The following is a 25,233-nucleotide window of genomic DNA, read 5'->3' as shown; positions in this document are numbered from 1 at the left end:
GGGTGGAGGAAATAAAACCCACAGCATAGTGGAGGGGACTAATCAAGAGCTCTGGCATGGTAAATTACAATGCACAAGCATTATGTATTACGTCAATATGCAGGGTAATAGTAAATAGCCCCTAAAGCTGCAATCTAACTCTGTACCTGATTAGGGATGTATGTAAATGCATTAGCAGCTGTGAATTTGCATGCAGCTGCTGTGCGGAAATATGCCAATATCGCAGTAATTAGGAGTTGTGTCAAGAAGCCCATGATCGCTGTCTCCACAAAAACACAATCATCGGATGCATATTAGGTAAACATGGAACATCTGAGCAGCCCTATGACCGCACCTCATGGCTGCAGAAAATAAGACATGAGACATATCTACTGCGTATAGAATTACAGTCGCAATCAGTAACATGCCTCCAAAATGATAGCAACACTCTTCTGTTTTAGCTGCCACTTCACCCTTTCCTCCTCCTAACGGTCTGCGACCCACTTTGTGAACAAATCGACCGCAATTGCAAGAACATTGTGGCACATGTGCAGACTAAATATAATCAATTGCGAACAATGTGGGTTTGTGGAATCTCTGAATAATACCCACAGACCTTTTTTTTTATTTATTTTTTACATTCTTAAACATCAAGTTTTGTACCTTTTTAGCATAAATATAGAATCTCCTATAATTCACTTTTTCCTTTGCAAAACAGATGACTGACACTTCAAGAAAGATGACATTTAGCAGATTGTAAATCATTTATAGCAACTTGAAGAAAAAAGTAAGAACAAAGGAACAATACAATATGGCTTCATTCTTACATAGTGATATATGTTCTAAATAAAACACACAAGGATTATTTTCATGGGAATGCAGTTTATATCCTACAATTACATATGTACCCCATATGGATGAATTAGGATACAAACGCCTTTGCAGGTACATAAAAAAGAAACTATTGCCAATTCATTACTCTACATGTTTTGCACTTATCCAAAATGTCAGGACCAGAAGATTTTTGGATAACAGAATATTCCGTATTTCAGAATATTTTTATATTTCAATTAGGTATTTTGAGGTATCTTGCATTTATGTTGTACAAACACATCAAACACATGAAATACACACACATATATTGTATTTGTGCATGAAACAAGTTTTCAAAATATGAAACAAAGTTTGTGTCCTATCTCAGGCGCGGAGTTTGAATGCCAAGCAACCATTTTCTCGCACATATTTAGTGCCAGTTACATACTGTATCATGTCCCCAGTAGTTCTTTTACCAAAAAAAAAACCTATGGATAAGGGATATTTTAGATAATACTTAATAATAATAATAATAATAATAATACTGTATTGAACATAGGTCTAATTAAAGAGAATCTGTTAATCTTGTTATTGTAATTAAGATTAGAGATCTTTAACTAGCACAACCAGATCATGTTTTGAAAGTCTATTTTCCTCAGAATTTAGCAGAAGTGGTTATTGTTGATATAAAGTATTCACACGGTAAATAAAAAAAAGAATGTTAATTATCATATAATATGGTGCAAATAATGTGGTAAAATAGGGCAACTAGAATCTTTCTCTTGAACTGGTTGAGTAAAGCTTATATTTAATTGAATGGTTTACAGTACGTTTTCCATGGAGTATTATATTTCTATAAATTTACACCAGTGCACATCTTTGTAGTGCTATAAATGAGTGTCTGGAAATGTCTGTACTTCAATATTAAGGATGAGGAATAAGTAACACTTTGTTGGTACACTTCATACGTGAAAGCAGAGGGGGTTTTCTGGTACCTCGAAACCTTCCTTGCCTAACGATCCATCAATGCAGCTGATCAATAGACCAATTAGGCTGCAGCCTAGGGCACCAGGACTGGGGGTGTGTGGGGGGGGGGGTGTTCCTTGCAGGTGACAGTCGAGGAATAAAATTAAGGCCTAGTTTCTGCTTGTTAGCTAGCACCCGCCCCAGTAGCATTTTTGGTGGGGCAGAGATGACATGGCACACTTATATTCACTTTCAGAGGCCAGCCAGTGTGGACTGAGGGTATGCAAAGTAGCATGTATTTTCTTAAAGATTTTGGTATCAGGATCTCATACTCCTTTTACAGAATACCATTCTTAATCAATGTCATCCTTTATTGATCAGCAGACCTCACTGTGATTATAGTCACCTCTTTGAAATCTAACCATGAAGTCAGTATTTTGCATTTCCGGGCAATTTGGTGTTTGCTACCAATGGTATAAATCAAATTGCACTTCACCATCAATTGCAGAAAGTACAGGTTTTTGGGGTATTAACACTGCCCCATTGCATAACCAGTCTTGTAATCTTCTCTCATTGGTCTGTTATTTAATGCAGCACCCATTGTGCGGTCAGTTTTATAGCCCTATACCGAATACTCTTCTGTGTGTATGTCCATTGGTGGTGAATCCATCAGTGATTTACATTTTTACTTTCATGCCATCGATATAAAGCACCAAGAGCACCATTGAAAGTGACCTCTTCTATGGCAATGACTTTAATATTGCATATTGCTAAAGATGATGCCATTTTTGAATATCTATTTCTTTCTTTCTGATTGGTCTGTGGACTGCACATGCTTATCAGAAATGGTGCCCAGGATTTATTCCCGATTTGCAATCAGCTGCTGTTGCTCTGCTAAGAGGATCACTGATGTACATCTCATGGCCTGGTTTGTAGATGATAGAGGTTTTATTGCTAGAATCTCAGCACCATGCTGAGATTATAGCACTTTGGAACATGGCAATTAGTGGCTTATGATCTGTCTTCACAGTACAGATAATTCTAAGAGTACACATGATGCTTAGATATTGTTTTTCAATCTGTGCGTAATTCTTAGGGTCATTGTCTTTGCAGCAAATGCAGTTGTTTGATTTGCTTTAGGCCATCCCAGGCCATTATAGTGACAGTCACATTGTAATACATCAGCACAGCTGTAACTTTCACCAGGCTGTTTATTTCCTGCACTGCAGATGTGTCCTGTGTGCCAGTCATGTTTTGGAAGCTAAACAAGATTGTATCACTTTCCAGGAGACTCTGTAGAGCAGGCATGTCCAACCTGCGGTCATCCAGCTGTTGTGAAACTACACATCTCAGCATGCCTTGCCATAGTATTGCTATTAGGGAATGCAAAATCTATTGCAAGGCATGCTGGGATGTATAGTTTCACAACAGCTGGAGGGCCGCAGGTTGGACATGCCTGCTGTAGAGCCTTGATGGCTGACCTTGACACTCCAGATGTTTTTAAACTACACATGCTCTGCTTCAGTTTAGTTATTTTGGCCATGCTAAATCTGATGCAGAGCATGCTGGGATATGTAGTTCAACACAACAGCTGGAGTGTCAAGGTTAGCCATCAAGGCTGTAGACAGTCAGATCCATGGGCATAGCTAGAGTGGGTGTATGGATACCATTGCTGTGAGGCCCAGAGCTTTGGCAGCCTTGCATCTTACCATGTTCCTAGATATGTTCACTAAGCATTGTGTGGCATATGAAGAACTAAGGGCACTGAATGGTATGTGTACTGGCACCGTGTGGCATATTGTTTACTTGGGGTACTACAATCTGAAATAATATAAACTGGGATCACTGCATGTTATAATGATGCAAATGACGGCACTGCTATGGGGAAAAACACGAAGCCACCACTATAGTTCATATATGAACCAGGGCACTACTATGGCCCATAAAATGAACACTTCGGTGGATAGAGGGATCTCTGTAGAAGAGTGAAGGACTCTCTCATACTGACCTGGGAGAGCTGAAAGATAGATGTTGCCACCTGCTTGTATTGATATGGAAGGTTCTCTTCTGCTGTAATTCTCATCGATATTACCAAATAGTAGACCCGTTAGTGACTTTTGTCTGTTTTGCTCTGTCTAAATCATGACTTTTTGGATCTGCAGACTTGGGTGGGGGGTGGGGTGTCTGCATATGACAGAGTGAGTGTGTGTGGGGAAGATTGACATTGACATCTCGTGGCACTAGTGATGCACCCGCAATGCTGTGCGATGAGTAATCGTTTTGTCTATTGTTGATAGGCGTCACCTTGCGATCTATCTACCAAGCAATATCTTTCCATGGGTGAGAGCACCACGCGGGGCCGCGCATCACCTTCACTGCAGGCCATTACACACGGAGCAACAGTGTTCCATTTCTAAGCGATCTACTTTTATATTTTAGTGCATATGCTTATAATATATTTATCTGTGCCCCAACTGTGCGTACATTGTCTTAACACATTGTACCTCGATTGTTCTTCCTCTGTTTCTATGTTTTTAGAGTACTTTATGTAACCTCATGTTGATTTTCCTGCAGGGGTGGACACCATATTGAGAACCTAGGAGTCATCCATGCATTTTAAGAAACAGAACACCGAGCACCCAGCAACTTCACATCTGTCTGGCACATATTGTAAGTTACCCTGTGTATCTTTAGTTACCTCCCTTGCCCATATCCTGCAGCTGGGCCGATTCATCTTCTGTTCTTTTCTATTTCAAGACTCATTTGTGATTACGTTTTTTTTGTTTTACTGCTATGTCAGATAATCACATAATGGAAAACAAGTGTAACTGGCCTGTGCTGTATAGAAAGCAAGCAAGGAGCCTGTGTGCATTGTCTTGGTCCAAGCCACCTCCTTTCTAGCACAAAGCAGCATCTGTAGGGATGGTGACTTAGCACGAGGTGGTGAGCAGGTCTCCAGGGAAATAATGTGGTGGCCATTTTTCCAGTGATTTTCCCTACTGGGCTCAGGTCTGATTGAGGGGCCCGGTGTAAGCCCTTATTACCTTGCAGTAGCAGCACTTCTCCTCCCAGCACATGCTGCTGTGTGCAGTGTGGTCCGGGAGGTGCTTAAAGTACTATTTTTTCTGTATTTTATTTATGTGGGTGCATGGCTACAGCTCCCACAATTAGGCTACGCCCTCTGAAAAGTACCTGGGTGCAGCCTGTTATGCAGAGACTGCACCCATTATAGATAGTTCAGTGTGTAATGCAATGCTGCTCATCTCCACAAATACGGTACAGCAGCATTTCCTCCTCCTGATCAGGGCCAACAAGCAGAACAATAGCTTTTATAACCTGTTTTAGCTTTGCAGAATATATACTGTATACTGTAGTTTTGTAAAAGTTTATACTTTCCTACAGTAACTCTGAAAATGATAGACCAGTCAGTCTAACACCCATTGTGGGGACAATATTAGAAGGAATAATAAGAGATAGTATCCAAAATCTCTTAGAACAGGTGATAAGTAAGGCTCAGCATGGGTTCGTCAAAAATGGATCATGTCAGGCTTATTTAACTAGCTGCTATGAGGTCAGTGGGAGGGTGGAAATCTGTTGATGTAATACTGTACTTCTTGATTTCGCTAAAGCTATTGATACGGTGCCTCATGAAACAAGGTATCAGGGTTAATAGATACAATTGTTAATTGAATTAAAAACTGGTTGCACATGTAGCACCCTATTTACAAACTAAACTCAGTGCTCTGAATAGGCGTATAACTATAAGAGATGCTAACAGATAGGCATACATTTATAGTAACATTTGTCTATAAATACATATTTCCATAGGCACAGGCTAGGATTTAAAAGTTAATCTGAAGTTCATGAGAAGGTATGTTTGTTTGTGTGTATGTATGTATGTATGTATGTATGTATGTATGTATGTATGTATGTATATATATATACATATATATATATATATATATGTATATATATATATGGGTATGTATGGGTAAGTATGTGTATATATATATATATATATATATATATATATATATATATATGTCATTTTTATTGATGAACATAATTAATGTATGATGTATATACTTAGATAATTGCATATATTTACACATTTTAATGTATTTCATGTATTTACACATGGCTGGCAAGAGACTGAAGGGACACTTGTGGAAACTTCCAGAGCCACCTTATGCTACGTGACAAGGGAGTCACATGATGCCAGTCACATGACAGTCCTAGGGAAGAGTAGGAAAACATCTCATATTGACAGTTAGAAAAAAAACGCCATTACCCCGGACAGGACTGACATCTTAGGAGCTACCTGCACTGCTGGTAAAGCAGCTGTGCTGTAACTAGAGCAAAGACTGGCACTGTGAGTGAGTGACAGCCAGAGCAGGGCATCAAGGGAGCAATACCTGTCGTGAGGGTGGTCTTTTCGGCATCGGCAGGAGTCAGTAATAGAGTAAAGCCATACAGGGCCTTAACTATAATTGGCAGCAGCTTCTGTGCTAGACTTTCTTCCATGGATGCTGTAGTGGCCATAAAGTGAAGAAGGACTGATGAGGATATAGTCCACGCAGCGGTGAGTGGCATCAGTGAAGCCAGCAGCCTTGTGTACAGACACTACTTGCAGCATACACAAGTCAGAGATTGGGGGAGCAGCCAAGCTGTAGTACACTGACCAGGCAGCCAGTATAACCTGTGTGTGGTGCTATGTTAGAGCTGCTATCTACGTCATATGATGTGATGATAATTCCTGTCGTTTTATGAATACAGAGACTATAACTATTAACATCCTAAGTGCAGACAGCTTCTAATATCTATTGCAAACGTAAACTGACGAGGACACGTTGCATGTTTAAGAAGTGAGTTTAGTCTCAATATAAGCTCCAGAGGAACAGTTTCAGGAATAAAAGTAAAGCTTTATACATTTACACATTGACAGTCTGGCCTGAACCTACAAAACTGAGCTGAGGACATTGATACATGCTTTCATCTAAATGTTACATTTCAAGAGATTCAAGTGAGTTGCTAGCCATTGCAACGTTGTATCATTTGCCTTCATAGCCTGTTGTACTTCTGCAGGACTGTGCTCAGATAAACTCATATGCAGCTAACACAGTTACTTTACATTAAAGAAAATAACTTTAATTGTTCATAATTGGACCATAGAGAAGAGTTGTACAGTATACTAAGTTCTCAGGGTGGGATTCAGCACAAGTATAGTTTGGATGTCATTGTTGCAAAGGACATGAACCTGAGATACACTTCATTACTGGCAGGGCAGGCAACAGGGGGGGTCAAAGGGGACACTCGTACCGGGCCCCAAGCTTGTGAGGGGCCCCAAGGCTCTGAGGGGCTCAGGGGATGTAAGCATGGCTGTGGCAGTGCTGCCCTAGCAATATTTTATAAAGGTGCTGTCTGCTCACCTGGCTTCCTGGAAGGAAATTTACATGGACCCCCCAGTAACCCCCTCAGTCTGGTCACCTGATCGGCTACCAGTGACATCACACAACCCAGCTAACCATAGGACGAACCAATGCTGCGTCCTCCCATCTGCCCTGTCCTATTATATTGCATAGTGAATATTAATTATCATTTTTTTTCTAATAATAAAAACATATTCAATGTTATTAAAATCTGGGTGTTTCGTTGGGGGGGCCCCAGAGATATCAGTGTACCGGGCCCCAAGATTTCTGTTGCCAGCCCTGATTACTGGAGGTCAAAATACGTAAAAGGAGAATATAGCGGAATTTAATGCTCTACTAGAATACAGAGGCTTTATCCAGTAAGGGGCTACACTGGATCTTATATGGGCCCCAACTGCGCACAACTGGGATTGACATATTAGTAATAATAATCTTTTACATGTTTTATTTATACCCGGGTATATATATATATTCAAATCTAACAAATTGGTTTTCTAAAGTTTTTTGTACTGCATGCAAGTAGTCTGTTGTACAGGTATATATATATATTTGTTTTTATTTCCACTTTAATATTTGATAATTGTTATTATACTAATTTAGCCTAAGTGTTGTTAATTTATCATAAGAAATATAAAGATGTTTTTACTTTATAATTGTATTGAATAACTAATCTGCATATTAGAATTAGTTATTAGTTATCCCTAGCTAACCTATTTTAATTACCCATAGGGTCATTATAACAAAAGCTTGGGTGGAGGCACAAAATATTAGCGTTACATTTTGGATACGGTGCCTCATAAAACAAGGTAACAGGGTTAGTAGATACAATTTGTAATTGAATTAAAAACTGGTTGCACAAACAGGCTGGGGTAAGGTGGTCCAAAGTGGATTCCCACAAGGATCAATATTGGGACCCACCTTGTTTAATATATTCATTAAGTAAGTGATATAGTGAGTAAGATTGCAATATTTGCGGTTGAAATAAAGGGGGGGGGGGTGCGAAACATGCCCTTGCTCTGGGTACCATGGCACCTAGCTACACCGCTGGCTATAGGATAGCATGTGCGGCTATGGGGCAGTGTGCATGTGTGGCTATGGGGCAGTGTGCATGTGCGGCTATGGGGCAGTGTGCATGTGTGGCTATGGGGCAGTGTGCATGTGCGGCTATGGGGCAGTGTGCATGTGCGGCTATGGGGCAGTGTGCATGTGCTGCTATGGGGCAGCGTGCATGTGCGGCTATGGGGCAGCGTGCATGTGCGACTATGGGGCAGCGTGCATGTGCGGCTATGGGGCAGTGTGCATGTGCGGCTATGGGGCAGTGTGCATGTGCGGCTATGGGGCAGTGTGCATGTGCGGCTATGGGGCAGTGTGCATTTGCTGCTATGGGGCAGTGTGCATGTGCGGCTATGGGGCAGTGTGCATGTGCGGCTATGGGGCAGTGTGCATGTGCGGCTATGGGGCAGTGTGCATGTGCTGCTATGGGGCAGTGTGCATGTGCTGCTATGGGGCAGTGTGCATGTGCGGCTATGGGGCAGTGTGCATGTGCTGCTATGGGGCAGTGTGCATGTGCGGCTATGGGGCAGTGTGCATGTGCTGCTATGGGGCAGTGTGCATGTGGGGCTATGGGGCAGTGTGCATGTGCTGCTATGGGGCAGTGTGCATGTGCGGCTATGGGGCAGTGTGCATGTGCTGCTATGGGGCAGTGTGCATGTGCGGCTATGGGGCAGTGTGCATGTGCTGCTATGGGGCAGTGTGCATGTGCGGCTATGGGGCAGTGTGCATGTGCTGCTATGGGGCAGTGTGCATGTGCGGCTATGGGGCAGTGTGCATGTGCTGCTATGGGGCAGTGTGCATGTGCGGCTATGGGGCAGTGTGCATGTGCTGCTATGGGGCAGTGTGCATGTGCTGCTATGGGGCAGTGTGCATGTGCGGCTATGGGGCAGTGTGCATGTGCGGCTATGGGGCAGTGTGCATGTGCGGCTATGGGGCAGTGTGCATGTGCGGCTATGGGGCAGTGTGCATGTGCGGCTATGGGGCAGTGTGCATGTGCGGCTATGGGGCAGTGTGCATGTGCTGCTATGGTAAAACTGATTGGGGGGAGGTTTGCAGGCAAGGGACATTGGTCTAGAACCAGCTCAGATTACTGACCTGGAGGATACATGGAGACTTCACCTCACAGTTCCTGACAGCTGCTCTGTCTTCCTCAGCCCTCTGGGATACGATCATTGGGTCACCAGCGAGTACGTCGACACCATTAGGTCGACATGCATTAAGGTTGACATTACTTAAGGTCGACGTGGGTTGGGTCCACAGGGTCATTAGGTCGACAGGGTCATTAGGTCGACACGGAGAAGGTCAACAGTCAAAAGGTCCATATGGGATTTTTTACTGGTTTTTTTTTAGCTGACATGTGCCAACAGGCGGTATAATACCCTACCATCCACTGCGGAGAGGTGGGAGAATAAAATAGTGTGTCGAGCGCAGCAAGTCACCGTGCCCGAAGAATGGCGAGCGTAGCGAGTCACCGTGCACGAAGAATGGCGAGCGTAGCGAGTCACCGTGCCCGAAGAATGGTGAGCATAGCGAGTCACCGTGCCCAAAGAATGGCGGGCGTAGCGATCCATGCGAGGGGACGGCGGTTTTAGTGTTTATGTTGACTGTGCTGACATTTTGTATATAGCCGTGCCCCTTCTTAATGGCATTGAGCAATCACATCCTCTATGCGGCGGCCAATGTGACATAGAAGCCAGACCCAGCCTAGCATCCTGATACTCCCTCCGTAGTTACGCCTGTAATACAGCTCTACAATTTTATCGTATATCAGTTTGAGACCTTCCAAAAATGCCTCATTCCAGATGGTGTTGGATGACCTTGATTATAGATTATAGATTATGTCAGACACTTATAAAATAGATATTTCCCTATACACATTATAGGGCACTGTAGAGGCAGAAAATCGTACTACTTTCCTATAATGTAATTAAGCAAACCAATGCCTCTTCCTTTTCTGCTAGCTAAACATGCACAAACTAAGGGACATATTTATGCAGTCATTTATATATATATAGTTTGGATTCAATATTTACACCCCAACTCGCTATGCAGTAATGGAATTCATTGTTTGCCTTTATTTTTGGGGGGCATCAGAATATAACCCTGACACAGTGAATATCTAATGCAGCGATGGCTAACCTTGACACTCCAGCTGTTGTTGAACTACACATCCCAGCATGTCCTGCATCAGTTTTAGCATGGCCAAATAGTAAAACTGATGCAGGGCATGCTGGGATGTGTAGTTTAACAACAGTGGAGGGTCAAGGTTAGCCGTCACTGATCTAATGCATGGATATAAACTTGCGCATACTTCCAGAGAGAAAGAGCTGTTGGAAGTTCATCGACTTGTGCGATATGTCATATTTCATGTGGTACTGGTGGTGGTGGATGGGAGCCATAGGCCCTGCTTCCGGCATTACATTTTCTTCTGACACAGAACCTTATTCAGCTCCTCATGTTGTCACTTGGACAACATGAAATGCTTTTGCCATGGACAAGGAGTAAAACTGTGGGACACTTTATTCTGGTCCCAATCAATCCTTTCCCATGGTTGCCTAAAGTACATAAAATCCCATTTCCAACTTGGTTTGTTGGAATAAGTTTCGAAGATATCTTTATACTATATAAGTCTCATAATGTAACCAGTGTGTGACAATCCTGACTTTCCCCTGGGCATTATTCCCACTGCATTTCATTCATGGTCATGAAAATGGGTGTCATGTGTGGGCCAACTGGTTAGTTCCTCAGTTTCTATTGAGTATAAACTTTTGATCAAGGATCGCTTTCCCCAGTTTAACACAGACTATGGACAGGACGCCATCATTCAGCTAGAACTAAGGAATTGGCATAACATTTTCCAAACCACTCTCTCTGCACTGAACATGCCCCTCTACACTCTGCAGTGCATATGTCCCTCTACTTCTCACACTACTTACACTAACTCTGTATTTATTTTTCTTTTCTTTTTTTGACACTATCTTTCCGTACTACACTGTTGCACCAGAGCCATGGTTCCTCAGTTCCTCAATCCTGTGCTAAACCTATTCACTCTGCATGCTCTCTGCCCCCTAGCTGGGTGTGTTGTGGCCCATGCATGGCTGTTAGGGATCAAGGGTGCAGGTGGAGGGGGAAGAGGAGGATAGGAGGAGGGAGGAGGGAGAGGACTACTTTGTCCAGTCTCTCTACCTGCTGCCTCATGTCCTGACCATCCCTGCCATGCTCACTTCTTGCCTCCTCACCTGCACCTCATGTCACCTGTCTATCTCCTCCTCCCTCTAGATTGTAAGCTCCTTAGAGCAGGGCCCTCTCTCCTCCTGTTCTCACAGCACTCTTCTTGCATTTCAATTACAGCTCTCTTACTCACCAACAATCTATACCTACATCTATTCTCACTCACTTCCCTTCATCTCAGCTCTCTTACTTACCTACCATCTATACCCGCATCTCTTCTCACTCACTTCCCTATATCTCAGCTGTATTGTGTACTAAGATTTGTGCTGCTAATTGTGCTCTGTTTTTGTTCTTCTGTCGCTGTTATGTCTAGTTCTGTATACCTTGTACTGTTCTAATGTGTTCTACATTTACAGCGCTGCGTACCTCTTGCGGCGCCTTATAAATAAAAATATAATAATAATAATAATAATAACCACCCCCACTGGTAATGAGTTCCAGAATGTTACTGTTCTAATGGTGAAGAATCCTCTTCTTAATTCAGTTTTCCTCGAGCCTCAGTACATGCCCGCGTGTCCTAAGTATAGGCCTGTTAGTGACCAATCATCTCCCAGTTCCATATGATTTCCAATCCTGTATATGTACATAGTAATCATATCACCTCTCATCCTCCGTTTCTCCAGTGAGAACATATTCAGCCTGGTATAACCTATCTGTGTATTCTAGTGATTCCAGACCTGTTACTAGCTCAGTTGCCCTTCTCTGTACCTGTTCCAATTCATTTATGTCCTTTTTAAGGTGCAGTGCCCAGAACTGAACACAATATTCCAAGTGTGGTCTCACCAATGCCTTGTAAAGAGGCACTATCACATTGGCATCCCCTGAATCCATACCCTTTATAATGCATGCCAGTGTCCGGTTTGCTTTTGCTGCTGCACTTGAGCAGTGTGCACTATTACCCAATTTATCATCTATAATGACCCCCAAGTCCTTCTCTACAGCAGAATTCCCTATAATAACTCCATCTGAAAGTGATTGCAACAGGTATCGGAGATCCATTCTGTTGACACTTAATACGAGCATGGATTGAAAAGTAATGCCTCCATAGCATTTTTTATTTGTGAACACATTTGAACACTTTTTTTGTTCCTGGTAACTCAGTTTATCCTCTATGTAATAGTCCCCATCCCTTTCCACGAATGTGCGCCAAAGCTTGACGAGTAAACCCGTTGGAGAAGAAAGCTGGTAATTGTTGTCGACACCAAGACCAAGCGGCAGCTTTCACCTCATCATCAGAGTTGAAGTGTTGACCCTTACGGTGCTCTTTCATCTTTGGATGACAAGGTTGGGGCTGTACAAAGATGAAAGAACAACACTTGAACTCTGACGACAAGGTGAAAGCTGCAGTTTGGTCCTGAATAGTGCATTACATAGAGGATCATTTGAGTTATCATGTACAAAAAAAAAATGTTCAAATGTGTTCACAAAAAAAAAACTTATAGCCAACAAGAACCAAGATTAGTTTTCAATCCAGCCTCGTATGTGTAGCCAAACTCTCAGGAATTGGCCCCTTAGATTTGAGAGGGGCACAAATGACGTCAAAGATAAAACTCTCCAGCATTTTGTGGGCTACATCCAAAAGCAGCATTTGTATGAAAAATGAAAGTATTTTCGCAGGCTGTGAATTCTAAAGAATGCGCATGAGTAAGGTTTGTAATATACATGAACGAGGCCATCCCGCGATAAAATCCTGCAACTGATCACTGGCTATACGCAAATTGATTGACAGAAAACTGGCATTTGGGGGTGGTAACCATTTTCTGGCAGTGCAAGTGAAAACACGGATGTGCCTAGGTGTTTGATGGGAAGTCATGCAATGTCAGCTACAGCCACGAACATCCTGTACACAGTGTAATAATCATTGGATGGTGATCGGCCTGCTCATGGATTTATAGCGAATCGCTGATACAAATCATTTTCCCAAGCCGTGCTATGCAATTCTCAGGCTTTTCACTCTGACTGGTCATGTGCAGGGCCGGAACTACCATTAGGCAGCTTTGTGGAACTGCCTAGGGCGCCGGCCTCAGGAGGGCGCCTCTTACACCCAACATTTAAATTTACTATATTGGTTGGGGCTGCCTCTTTTGTCCCAGCATTTTCTCTAAAAAAAAAAAAAAAGGTCCCCGCTGCTGCTGCTGCTGGGGAGGAGACTCTGGGTGCTGCTGCTGCCGCTGGGGAGACACTGGGGAGACACAGTGCTGCAACTGGGCTGGTTGAGAGACACTGACCCCTCTGCTGCTGACTGCTTATAGCCGCCCACTTCTCAACAAGCAGCGGTATCGGGATCAGTGCCTAAGCAGTCAGCGGCAGCAGCAGGGACCAGTGTCACTGTCTCCCAGTCAGCCAGCCACACGGCAGCAGTGATAGTCAGTGACAGCGCCTCCACACCAGCGGAAGCGTCTGCACCGGCACAATGAACCAGGTGGTGAGGGAAGCTTGAAGCAGTTGCTAACCCGGCCAGTGGTAAGACAGTGTTACTTTCTGGTGGTGGTGCAGCACCAGAGTAGTGGCTGCAGTGCCCCCCCTCCCCCATATCATTAACCTATTGCTGCATAGTGGAAGGGGGGTGGGGTGGTCAGCTTTGCCTGGGGTGCCTAAATGGCTTGCACCGGCCCTGGTCATGAGTATACCTGATTGCAGCGATCATGTCTGAATAAGCCTCTGTGTCCCTTGCAGTTACTTGCTGTTTTTTGCTTTACCCCCATCTCAGTATTAGACCCTTATTCCATGTCTCGTTACTAAATTAAACTTCCTCCATTATCTGAGTGAACACAGTCATTGTATGGACTATTCATACTGTACAACGCTTTACTGTTAGAGCTAAATACCATAATACCATTTTGTGGTGACATTTCATTTTCATCTGTGTAATACTGTACAATAAAAAGTGCAGAACAATAAATTTAGGTAAATCCTAAAAAAGCAGCTCTGAGATGTTTCAAGATGTTTTTTTATAATCGGCCATAAATGGATTTTATTGGTTCCTGTGGGTCTTAATACTTTTGATCAGTAAAATGTGGAAACTATCAGATTCAGGTGATTTGTTCACACTTAACTCTCATTTGTATGCAATGGATTGTGGTTTTATCTATCCTGAACCTGATAAGTCTCATGCTGCATAGTTCTGATTGTAGATCTTAGATTCTGATATTCTAGATTTAATAATGATGTCTAGATGTAGATGAAGGTGCTTCATTTCTTTCTGTACCTATTTGAAGCACATGATAGGTCTGGCTCATATGATTTGCACTGTCTTCTGGTGACAGTGCCTCCTGCCATTAGTGCCTCCTGCTACTGTATATATTTCCTCTGTTCTGGACCCCATTTAGAGATGGCTTACATAAATCTCTGATGTTTACTATGCTGTGCATGCAGTCAGATACAGCGCTCTCTAAGATGCAGACTGACTGCCATGGCTTCCACCATTTGAGTGGGGGGTTGTCGGTCTTATTTTCTGGGAGTGGTGAAGCAAGGTTCAGCATCTTTCCATGCAGATTTACTGGAGCAGAGATGGTTATTCAGATGGTTGACACCACATTCGATGTTGACAGTGGGAATCCGATACTGTGTCATTGGACACAAAACTTGTATCTTCGATGTCTTTTGTCCTCAGACCAGAGGCTTATTTATAATGGGTGCACTAGATGGAGTCTACACAAGGGGTTCCTCTTCTCTAGATGCACCCCTACCTCAGACGTCTCCTGCAGTATTACCATAGTTTCATATTGCTGCTGTGGCATCGCAATTAGAATCCAACCCAGGCCTTTGTTCATATTTTCTACATTTTAATGAAAACAAATTTTACCTTGTTTGTATTGTTTCTCATATTTAGGGGGTATCCAATTAGCCCTGAAGAAGTTTCTATTTTTTTCTGATTTTTCTCATGTTTTTGTTTAGGGCAGTCATTTTCAACCTTTTCACCTTATGGCACACTAAATAAGATTTTAAAATTGCCAAGGCACACCATGAGATCCCCACAGGGCAAAACACAATGCCCCCACAGGAAAAAAAAAAAGAAACGTACAGTATTTTTCCCCATATAAAAACAATAACACTGGTCCCCAGAGGTAACACAAATAAAATACATTGGCCCTTTACATGAAAAGAAGAGACCAGTAAATAACAGTTGAACTGGTGGTGGCTGTAAACTGGTTTGGGCATCTCTAGATCTGGGGGCACACTTAAGAACAGCTCAAGGCGCACAGTGGTTGAAAAGCACTGGTTTAGGGTATCCAATTATATTCCCTCCCCCAAAAAAATGTTCAAGGAAACCTGTGTGTTGTCACTCTAAAATGGGATACTTTTTTAGTTTCACGGGTGAGGCAATTGGCACGATCAGTAATTGTGGGTAATTGTATACTGTAAGTGTATATAATTAAAAATGTGTCAAAAGAAAAAAAAGAAAAAACAAAGCAAATGTCAAAATTACAAACAAATCTGTATATCTGAAATGTGGAAGATCCTTATCTGGGGACCGATTTAATAAGCCGTGAGAAGTGATACATTGGAGATAAACTACCAATCAACCAACTCCTAATTGTCATTGTTCACACACAGCCTATAACATGACAGTTAGGAGCCAATTAGCTATTACTTCATCACTTTCCACTTTATCACTTTTTAAGCTTAGTATATTTGCTCCTGGACCCTACGACGTATTTCCCTACTTTCTGGAGAGTCCAGGGTGCCCAGTGAGTACGTACACAGTTCTCATTATGATGGGAGAGGGAGGGATAATGTCATTATTATGCCGAACCCTGTGAGTTCCAACATTTCTGTGAGATGTGCAAAATATCTGCTAAAAATTCCAGTGTCGCTCACATTTCTTATATAAATTCAAATTAAAAATGTGTTGTAAAACATGGTTATATTTCCTATGTACGGTTAAACGATACAGGTCATTATCATGAATAAAAAGGTTTGCTTGGGAATTTCACACCTACTGTACAGAGTTATGCTTATCTATCCCTTTAATAGGATTAAGTGGGCCAGGGCTGTCAGATTTAATCCCCTGCTAATCCCCTAATGTATTGTTCTATGTCTTGTATTGTAGCTGAGAACAATAGATGGTAATAAGCCTTGTTGAGCCTGCATATATTTAAGAAGGACGAACCAAAGCAGTCCATACTGAATTTTATGGGGGTCTTCTTACTGTGTCTTGCCATGGTGTATGACCTGTGATATGAAACTGTCTTTGTAGCAGAGTTTGGCTGTTCCTCACCCAGTTTTATGCCTCCTACACAGCTGATTATGTTTCAGTAAATGACAGTGTTTCAACCTACATCTAAAAAATGGGTACTTGTGTACTAGCACGGCGCCCATCGCATCGCAGACCATAAGGCATGCGATGGTATGCGATGCAATGCGATGTTGCGCGATGGCAGCCGATGGCAGCCAATTTTAAATTCTATACCATCGCATTGTATGCCATCGCATTGTATGCCATTCTATCGCATATACAATGGTATGCGATTTAAAATTGTATAAGCATCCTAATGGGTTTTCCCATGTTAAAAGTGGCCCCTATAAGTTAATTAAACGTTTTGGGTGCTTACTATGTTAAAAGCACCCCCAACAGCACCCCCACTATCAACGCCAACCCAAAGTGTGGCGAGCGCAGCGAGCCCGCGAGGGGCGGCAGTATGCGTCCTACGACCTTTTCTTACCCCCACTATCGACGTCGGCGTGGAGTTGATTCTATATAGTGTGGCGAGTGCAGCGAGCCACCGAGCCCGAAGCGTGGCAAGCGCAGCGAGCCCCGCGAGGGGACGCGGAATACATGTAAATTAATACGCGTCCCCTCGCTCGCCACACTATATAAAATCAACTCCACACCAACGTGGATAGTGGGGGTATGAAAAGTTCGTAGGACGTGTACCGCCGCCCCTCGCGGGCTCGCTTTGCTCGCCATGCTTCGGGTTGGCGTTCATAGTGGGGATGGCGTGGGGGTGCATTTAACATTGTAAGCCCCCATTAGGGTGCTTATACAATTAAACATCGTATAGAGGGCTTATACAATTGAAAATCACATCGCAGTGCATCGGGTGTAAACCATGCGATGGCATGCGATGCGATGCAATTGTATGTCGTGCGACCTAATATCGTGGGCGCCGTGCTAGTACACAAGTACCAAAAATGATTATCATTATGAACGTATGGTATGACTGGTTATCCATACACGTGACTCTAATCCGTGCCTAGAAGAATTTATGCTGTTTTGAAGGCAAAGTTTGGTCACACTAAATTGTTGTTTCATTTTGATTTCTCTTCTATTCATTCGCTTTGCAAAAATAATTTTTTAACACTTAAAATATACAAATACACACTTTACAGCATTTTCAATAGTACTGTAATGTGTGTGTGTGTGTAAGTAAGTAAGTAAGTTTAATTTATATACAGATGCAGCCGGCTTTAACTTTGCGATAGGGACAGGGACGCACGCGCGTCCCAGTATTACTGCAGTTGGGCAGCATCTCCCTGCCCATCTCCACTTCAGGGAGATGCTGCCCTGTTCGGGGGGGGGGGGGGATGGCAGAGGAGGCGGCAGGGACCCCCGGCAGGCTCCGTTGCCACGGGGCACGCAAGCATCTTGAACACGCACGCCCCTGGAGGTAGCCAGCCACTGGCGGATGCTGGCGACAGAATTGGCAGCTCCTGCAAGATCGGCTGCGACTCCGTCTGTAGCGCACTTTCTCCAACAGGACTCAAGGCGCTTTACAGACATTAATAAACAATGCACATAATACAGAGGATATAGATCAGGGCTGGGCAACACCGGCCCTCCAGATGTTAATGAACTACACATCCCAGGATGCTTTGCATTAGTTTTGCTATGTGGCCATGCTGAAACTGATACAAGGCATGCTGGGATGTGTAGTTCATCAACATCTGGAGGGCTGGTGTTGCCCAGCCCTGATATAGATAGTACAGTCACAGAAAAACAAAACCCTTGAGCACACAGTAAGCATAATGCAGGATTGGTGCAGCATTTTGGGTAATAACTTCCATGGGTTGCGTACTCCACCCTGACAAGGTACCAGGTGCAGCAGCCATTTTAGGCTCTCTGCATGGATTACCCTGGGTGGAATATATTATCCCTAAAAGAAATCACCCAAAATGGGTATACTCAGGTCCATGTATTTTTCATCCCAACCACAAGTGCACCAGATGAGGCAGCCATGGTGGGTGCACTACAAAGGTTACACTGTAGGAGGCGAGACATACAAGGACCCAATGCATATATCGGAAAGCAAATACTTGTGTGGTAGTCCCTGCACAAAAACATCAACATGACCCCCATCCTGCCCGCAGAGAAACCATCTGAGGCAACCAGCTTGGTGCACTGCATACAGTAGGTTAGCACTGGCAGGGGGGTGCAATATTCCCTTTCTGTGGACACTAGTGGCTTGTCTCTATCTTGCCCAGAACCAGAGATATCAGCCTTCCAGCAGCCGGTCCCTGCTCCAGCTCCAAACGTCTGGTGTACAGTTTTATATGTTTGTCAATGGATTGCTCTGGCTCCTGATCTCTGATCCCCAAGTCCCCAGCACCTCCTGAAAGTTGGGACTCTAGGTTTTTATACTATTGAAGGCTAAGAAATCTATTTCCAGATAACGGCGATATCTGCAGTCAAACAAGCTACACTTCCACTGGAAAATGACGAATATTAAGCCCACTACATTATCCAACCCTCCCCTGCATATAAAACACCCCCTACCTCCCTGGAAGTCATTTACAAGGGACCCTTCATTCAGCTAAGTGCCCCCTTCCACACGTTAGTGTTCTCCCTCCCACCACCTGTGCAGTAATGGAGTAATTAGCAGAAGTTACTGCTCCAGGCAGTGGCGTAACTAGCTTTTGGGCGCCCCCCGCCGTTAAAGGGAGGGCGCCCACCTACGCACCCCGCCGCACCAACCCTCGCCCGCCCGCCGTTCCAACCCTCGCCAGCCCCGCCGCACCAACCCCCGCCTCGCCGCCCATGCAATCCCACCCATCCCCCGCAGTCTTACCTACGCTCAGTACGCGCTGGTCCCGGCTCCCTTCTTCTCCTATGAGGACCACCACAAAATGTCCGCCCCCATGCAGCAGACAGTTTCAGATAACTGTCTGCTAAATGGGGGCGGACATTTTGTTGTGGTCCTCATAGCAGAAGAAGGGAGCCGGGACCAGCGCGTACTGAAGACACTGACAGGTAAAGACTGCGGGGGATGGCGGCGGGGCGGCGGGGTGTAACTATAGCACTGCAGCCCCCGGCGCCCGCACATGCACAGTGCCCCCCTGCGGACGCGGGGGCTGCGGTGCTATAGTTACGCCCCAGGCTCCAGGTCCTACATGTTGAGTCGAAGATAGAGCACCCCCTGCCACCCGTGCTACATCAAAGCTGCGGATGATAGCACCCCCCACCCCTAGGAGGGGAGAATGGGTAAGGGCTCCAGTGCATTGCTTTGCCCAGGGGCCTACACTGCTGTTAAGACGGCCCTGGACACAGCACAGATAAAATCCACAATAACAGCTTTGTACAGATTTAAAGCCATATTCTGCAGTTGAATGCTGGATAGTTACATAGATGTCTAAATAAATTCAGCATAAAAGGTGGAATACTCTGCGGCCCAGATCACTGTATTGAATGCTGGATAGTTACCTAGATGTCTAAATAAATTCAGCATAAAATGTGGAATACTCTGCAGACCAAGTCACTATATTGAATGCTGGATAGTTACCCAGATGTTTAAATAAATTCAGCATAAGAGGTGGAATACTCTGACGACCAGGTCACCATAGGTGAATCTAGGGGGTGGTCCGGGGGTGCACCGGACCACCCATTAGCCCATTTTGTAGGGATGGGGCTTTCCAACGAGCCCAGCCCCGTGTCTCTAGCCCACTGGGAACCGGAGATACTGCCAGGCAAAGCTGGAACGTTTTCCCCATAGGATAACATGGGACCCGCTAATTCCGACCCCCACCCAGTTCAACGGCTGACAGTTCCCCCTTCGGCATCACTGAAGCTCGAGGTTAATCTCAGTCGAACCCAAATCGCTGGGCCTTCAATCTGATACCAGGCTGGATCCATATTGGTTAATTGGTTCCAGGGATATTGAGGTTAAACCGTTTTTTTCATTTCTTAAATGTAATTTCATGACTGATTATGTTGTTTGAGGGCAGATTTCTCTGGAACCAAACAGCCCAGTTTCACGGTACCAAAATCATTCGAAGCCAACTCAAAAGTTCTTCAATATGATACTGGTCTCATGTAATTGGGTCAGTTGGTTCCGAAGATATAGCTAGTTGGTTAAAGGGGGGTAGGGAGAGGGGAGTGGTTGTTTCTCCCCATCACACCAGAAAATGCAGGGACTAGGCTGGTGTATAAGGGGTCAGCCTGGGAATGTCCCTGAATGATCCTGGAACCATATTCCCGGGTAAATCCCTGCATTTTCTGTTGTGAAAGGGGTATTATTTCAAACAGCCGTGACCCGCAGTGCTCTGAATACAGCTGGGCAGCCCCCTGCTCTCTGCCCAGCTGTCAATGACTGTCACCCCTGCAGCTTCCGCTTCAATTCTTCTCCCCGCTTTCACCTCAGCCCGCCCCCCCTTTAATCATGTGGTGCCAGCGCCCGGCGTGCTCCCCTGATGTCACGCACAACAACAGCACGCACAATATTTCAAATGTCCACTCGGCTAGAGGAGACACCAGGAGGGGAGTGGGAGTGTGCTCTGCGCTGCGCTCTGCTCCTCTCCCCATAGAAGCAGCTGCACCGCTCTCCATCTCTCCCTGCAGCAGCAGCGAAGGCTCATATAGAAATTTACAGTAAGTGGCACTTTTGGGGGCATTGCTTAAGGGACACTACAAGTTGCGGTATGTGGGGGCATTACTCATAATGTGTGGCTTAATGTGTAAGGGGCATTACGGTGTGCAGCATCATGTGTAAGGGGCATTATGCAGCGGCGTAGCTACGTTTTGGGTGCCCCCCCGCCCATTCAAACCCCCCCAATCCCCCGCAGCCTTACCTTTCACGCTGGTTCCGGCGGCTCCGTTCTTCTGCTGAGGACCACCACAAAATGGCCGCCCCCATACAGCAGACAGTTTCAGAGAACTGTGTGCTATATGGGGGCGGCCATTTTGTGGTGGTCCTCAGCAGAAGAACGGAGCCGCCGGGACCAGCGAAATAGGTAAGCCTGCAGGGAATTGGGGGGAGGTGTAACTATAGCACTGCAGCCCCCGGTGCCCCCATATGCATAGAACCCCCCCCCCCCCCGCGCTGTGGTGGGGGCTGCGGTGCTATAGTTACGCCAGTGGCATTATGTGTGCAGCATCATATGTAATGGGTACTATGGTGTGCGGCATCATGTGTAATGGGTACTATGGTGTGCGGCATCATGTGTAATGGGTACTATGGTGTGCGGCATCATGTGTAATGGGTACTATGGTGCCATCAAGCAAGAACCCCCTAGCAATGAGCACGTAGATAAGCAGCACTTATGTGGCAAATATGTAATGGGCATTACGGTTTGTTATATAGTATGTAATGGGCATCATTATGTGTGGCACAATGTGTAATGGGCATTATGGTGTTTGGCCTTATGTGTAATTGGCATTACGGCGTGTGGCTTTATGTGTAATGGGTATTACGGAGTTTGCTAAAATGTGTAATGGTCATTACTGTGTATGGTCTAAAGTGTAATACCACACCCCTTTTTGTGATACCACGCCTCCTTCCCATGAGGCCACGCCCCCTTTATGCCGTGCAAAGGTCCCCCTACTATTATGTCTAGATCTGGGACCACCCATTACCATAATTCTAGATTCGCTTATGCAGGTCACTATATTGAATGCTGGATAGTTACCTGTTGATGTAATGGAGATGGAGAGAGGAGTCAATTCACAATCAATATCGATGTGTGTGTGTGTATGTGTGGGGAGCGGTGGGGTGGTGGGGGGAGGGTGGAGGGGAGTGGGTTGGATGGAAAGGCTTCATAGTCCTCTCGCTAAGTGTTGTCACTTCCATATATTTATATAGGGCCTGATTTATATTTAGATGCAGTGAGCATCACTCAAATATGCTAATGCGGCAGGGGGCATCTGTAGGCAAAAGATGCCTCTTAAGGTGCCCATACACTAGTAAGATTTATCTTCAGATCTGGCTGGTTGGAAAAAAAACCTGGTTAAGGATGAGTGACAGTTTGTCAGTTTTCCAGCATTTCCAAGCAAATGGTCAACTGTCATTTACTCTCATCCATAACCATGTTTTTGTTCCAACCAGCCAGATCTGAAGATAAATCTGTGTGTGTATGGCCACCTTAAGATGCATTGCACACAGCATTAGATCACTATCATGACCGGTTGCCACCTTTGACCATCTGAATAAGTCTTTGCTTACATTGAATGGCTCGTGGACCTACTCAGCTGAGGCCAGGAAATCTGCATTGTAAGATGCATACCCCAGTCTTGGCATGCCTTTCTAATGGTGGTAAATTACCCCTATTTTGTGGAACAGTTCCCTTTGTCACCACATGTACATATGTGCAGATCCTTTATGTCATGGTCTGGTGCTTAACAGTCCGAACGTTCCAGCAGTGTCGCCTGGTAGAGCAGCTGGCGTCAGGAGGGTAAGAAGAAACTTCGGGCTGTCCGGTGTTCTTGGAATACTCAGCAAGGTCAGCTCAGACTGGATTTGGGTTTATGGGCCACCTTTGTTGTGTAGCTCAAGTGATTCTGGCCAGCCTATCAGCCTGCAGTTCCTTCTAACAGCCTATCCATGTGCTCTTAAGGATTCCTTAGGTCCCAAATTGCCATTTCAATGTTATTCACAGCCAGACTGTGCAAGTGTTCTCTGTGCTCGTCTTTTTGCTCCTGCGATCCCTGTTTGCTTGTCGACTATGAGTATTATTTATCTGCCAGCAAGTCCACTTCTGTCCATCTGGTTATTAGCCAATCCAGTTTGTCTTCTCAGTACTCTTCATCTGTCAACAATTGCTGTCCAGTCCGTCTGTTTATTAGCTGGTCCAGCGAGTCTTCTCAGTACTCTGTCTGTCAGCAAGTCCAGTCCAGTTCATCTGGACAATAGCTAGTCCAAGTTGTCTTCTCAGTATTCCTCATCTACTAGCCAATCAGGCCCAGCACTTTTGATTCTTTTCCAGTTCATTCCTCTTTGTCTTCTCAGCAGGTGAATATTCTTCAGTTGCTTTCTAATATCTTAGTCGTTCAGATTAATCTTCAGAGCCTAGAACTAATGTCAGAGGATCCAGACACAGGGCCATGACCTGCAGCTAAGACCAAGGTTACTATTGTGTGGCCATGTATCTTCCTAGTACGAATATTGTCCTTTTTTATCCTGCACACCTTAGGTGCGTACTGTACCTATTTAAAATTTGGGGAGATTGAACAGAAGCCTTTGCCATTAATAGAGTGGAAAGCAGGGGAAGGGAGGGATTATTGGAGCCAGCACAGGGGATAGATGTCTGAACCCTTCATGAAGCACGGAGAGGGGGAAGTGGGTGTCAGAGCCACTGCAAGGGGACAAATCTCTTCACAGCCCAGTGATGGAGCAGAGGGGAGAGCGAGGATGGCAGGGGATGCAGAAGGTTGTAAGGACAGTCTAATTTACATTAGTTATGCAGTAGCCAAAGCTGCCCCAGGGAACATATCCCTGCAAGTGGGGATGGATGGACATTGCAGAAATATGCCAAAGACGAAGAGAAGCACTCTGACCAAACCACTGGGGACACTGGGGAGAGTATGTAGAATATACTGAGATTCTGAAAAGCAAATCTCCACAAAAAGTGACGTTTTTTGGAAGTCATTGATGCTTCTGAAATTTTAATTGAACTTGCAGCGAGTTCAGAACTTAATTATCACCTGTCACAATTTAAACATGATGAATATGCCCCAAGTTAACAATATGCCACACACATGCCAGACAGTGCCCTTAGATCATGTTATGCCACACAGTGCTTAGTTGGCATTTCTAGGAACCTGTAAGACAACTTTTTGACCTGGATGCTGTTGAGTTATGCAACTGAGGTAGGCCCCCTAAGGCTCTGGGCCCTGTAGCAATGGCACCTTCTGCACCCACTATAGCTACAGCCCATGGTACTTACATACAGTATATGTATAAGTGTATATAGGCTACAAGTCTAACTAACCTTTTCAGAGAGGAATCTGAAGGATCCCTCTCCATTGTACAGCTTTGTCAGGATGGACACATTTTAGTGCTTGCGTCTTGGCTTTTGATGTCTGATAAATTGCACTGAAAAAGGAAAGCCAAATTTTAACTGTAACTTATCAGGGCTTTTAAATGTTAATTTATAGGACCAAAAGTAAGGATACTTAAATGTTCTATGTAAAAGTAGTGTATTTAATATGGAAATGACAATGCTATTGGCACTTATTCTAGTTGATTGGGACGGATGCGTATTTCGGGCAGGAACCGAGTGTTCTTAACCCCTCCTACCGTAAGGATCACTCACACCGTCTGAATGCGGCAAGATGCCGAGCATACGCACCGCGAGTGGATGTTTCATGTGAACACCTCCTCCATCTGTGGGAACCTCCCCCATCCTCCGATGGTCGCCGACTATCGAATGATGCACCGAGCGGTCAGACAGCTCCGAGTGCTCCAGACCACTCGGACATGTTTCCGTATAAAAGCAGGGATATGGGCGGGCAGCTGACATCCGGCTATGTCAGTTGTCCGCCCCCCACACGTGCGTCACGGCCGCATTACCATACGTACGCCCAGTGTTTTCATGGAAACGCCCATGAAAC

The 25,233-nt window shown here is 44.7% G+C and overlaps 1 protein-coding gene across 29 annotated transcripts in view; it reads left to right on the top strand.

The window, feature by feature from the left end:
* Positions 1-25,233, top strand: part of NRXN2 (neurexin 2) — an 847,024-nt gene that overhangs the window by 121,395 nt on the left and 700,396 nt on the right. For 28 of the 29 annotated variants that reach the window (XM_083165053.1, XM_083165057.1, XM_083165084.1 and 25 more), the window contains exon 2: positions 4,333-4,428. The exons of the other annotated variant lie outside the window; for it this stretch is intronic. The gene's annotated coding sequence lies outside the window, so the exon portion shown is untranslated. The remainder of the gene's footprint in view (positions 1-4,332; positions 4,429-25,233) is intronic. 29 annotated transcript variants of the gene reach the window in all.

The sequence above is a fragment of the Crinia signifera genome, chromosome 11, assembly GCF_055691185.1.
Source record: "Crinia signifera chromosome 11, ASM5569118v1, whole genome shotgun sequence".
NCBI classification, from domain to species: Eukaryota; Metazoa; Chordata; class Amphibia; order Anura; family Myobatrachidae; genus Crinia; species Crinia signifera.
This window is presented reverse-complemented; position numbering and strand designations above follow the sequence as displayed.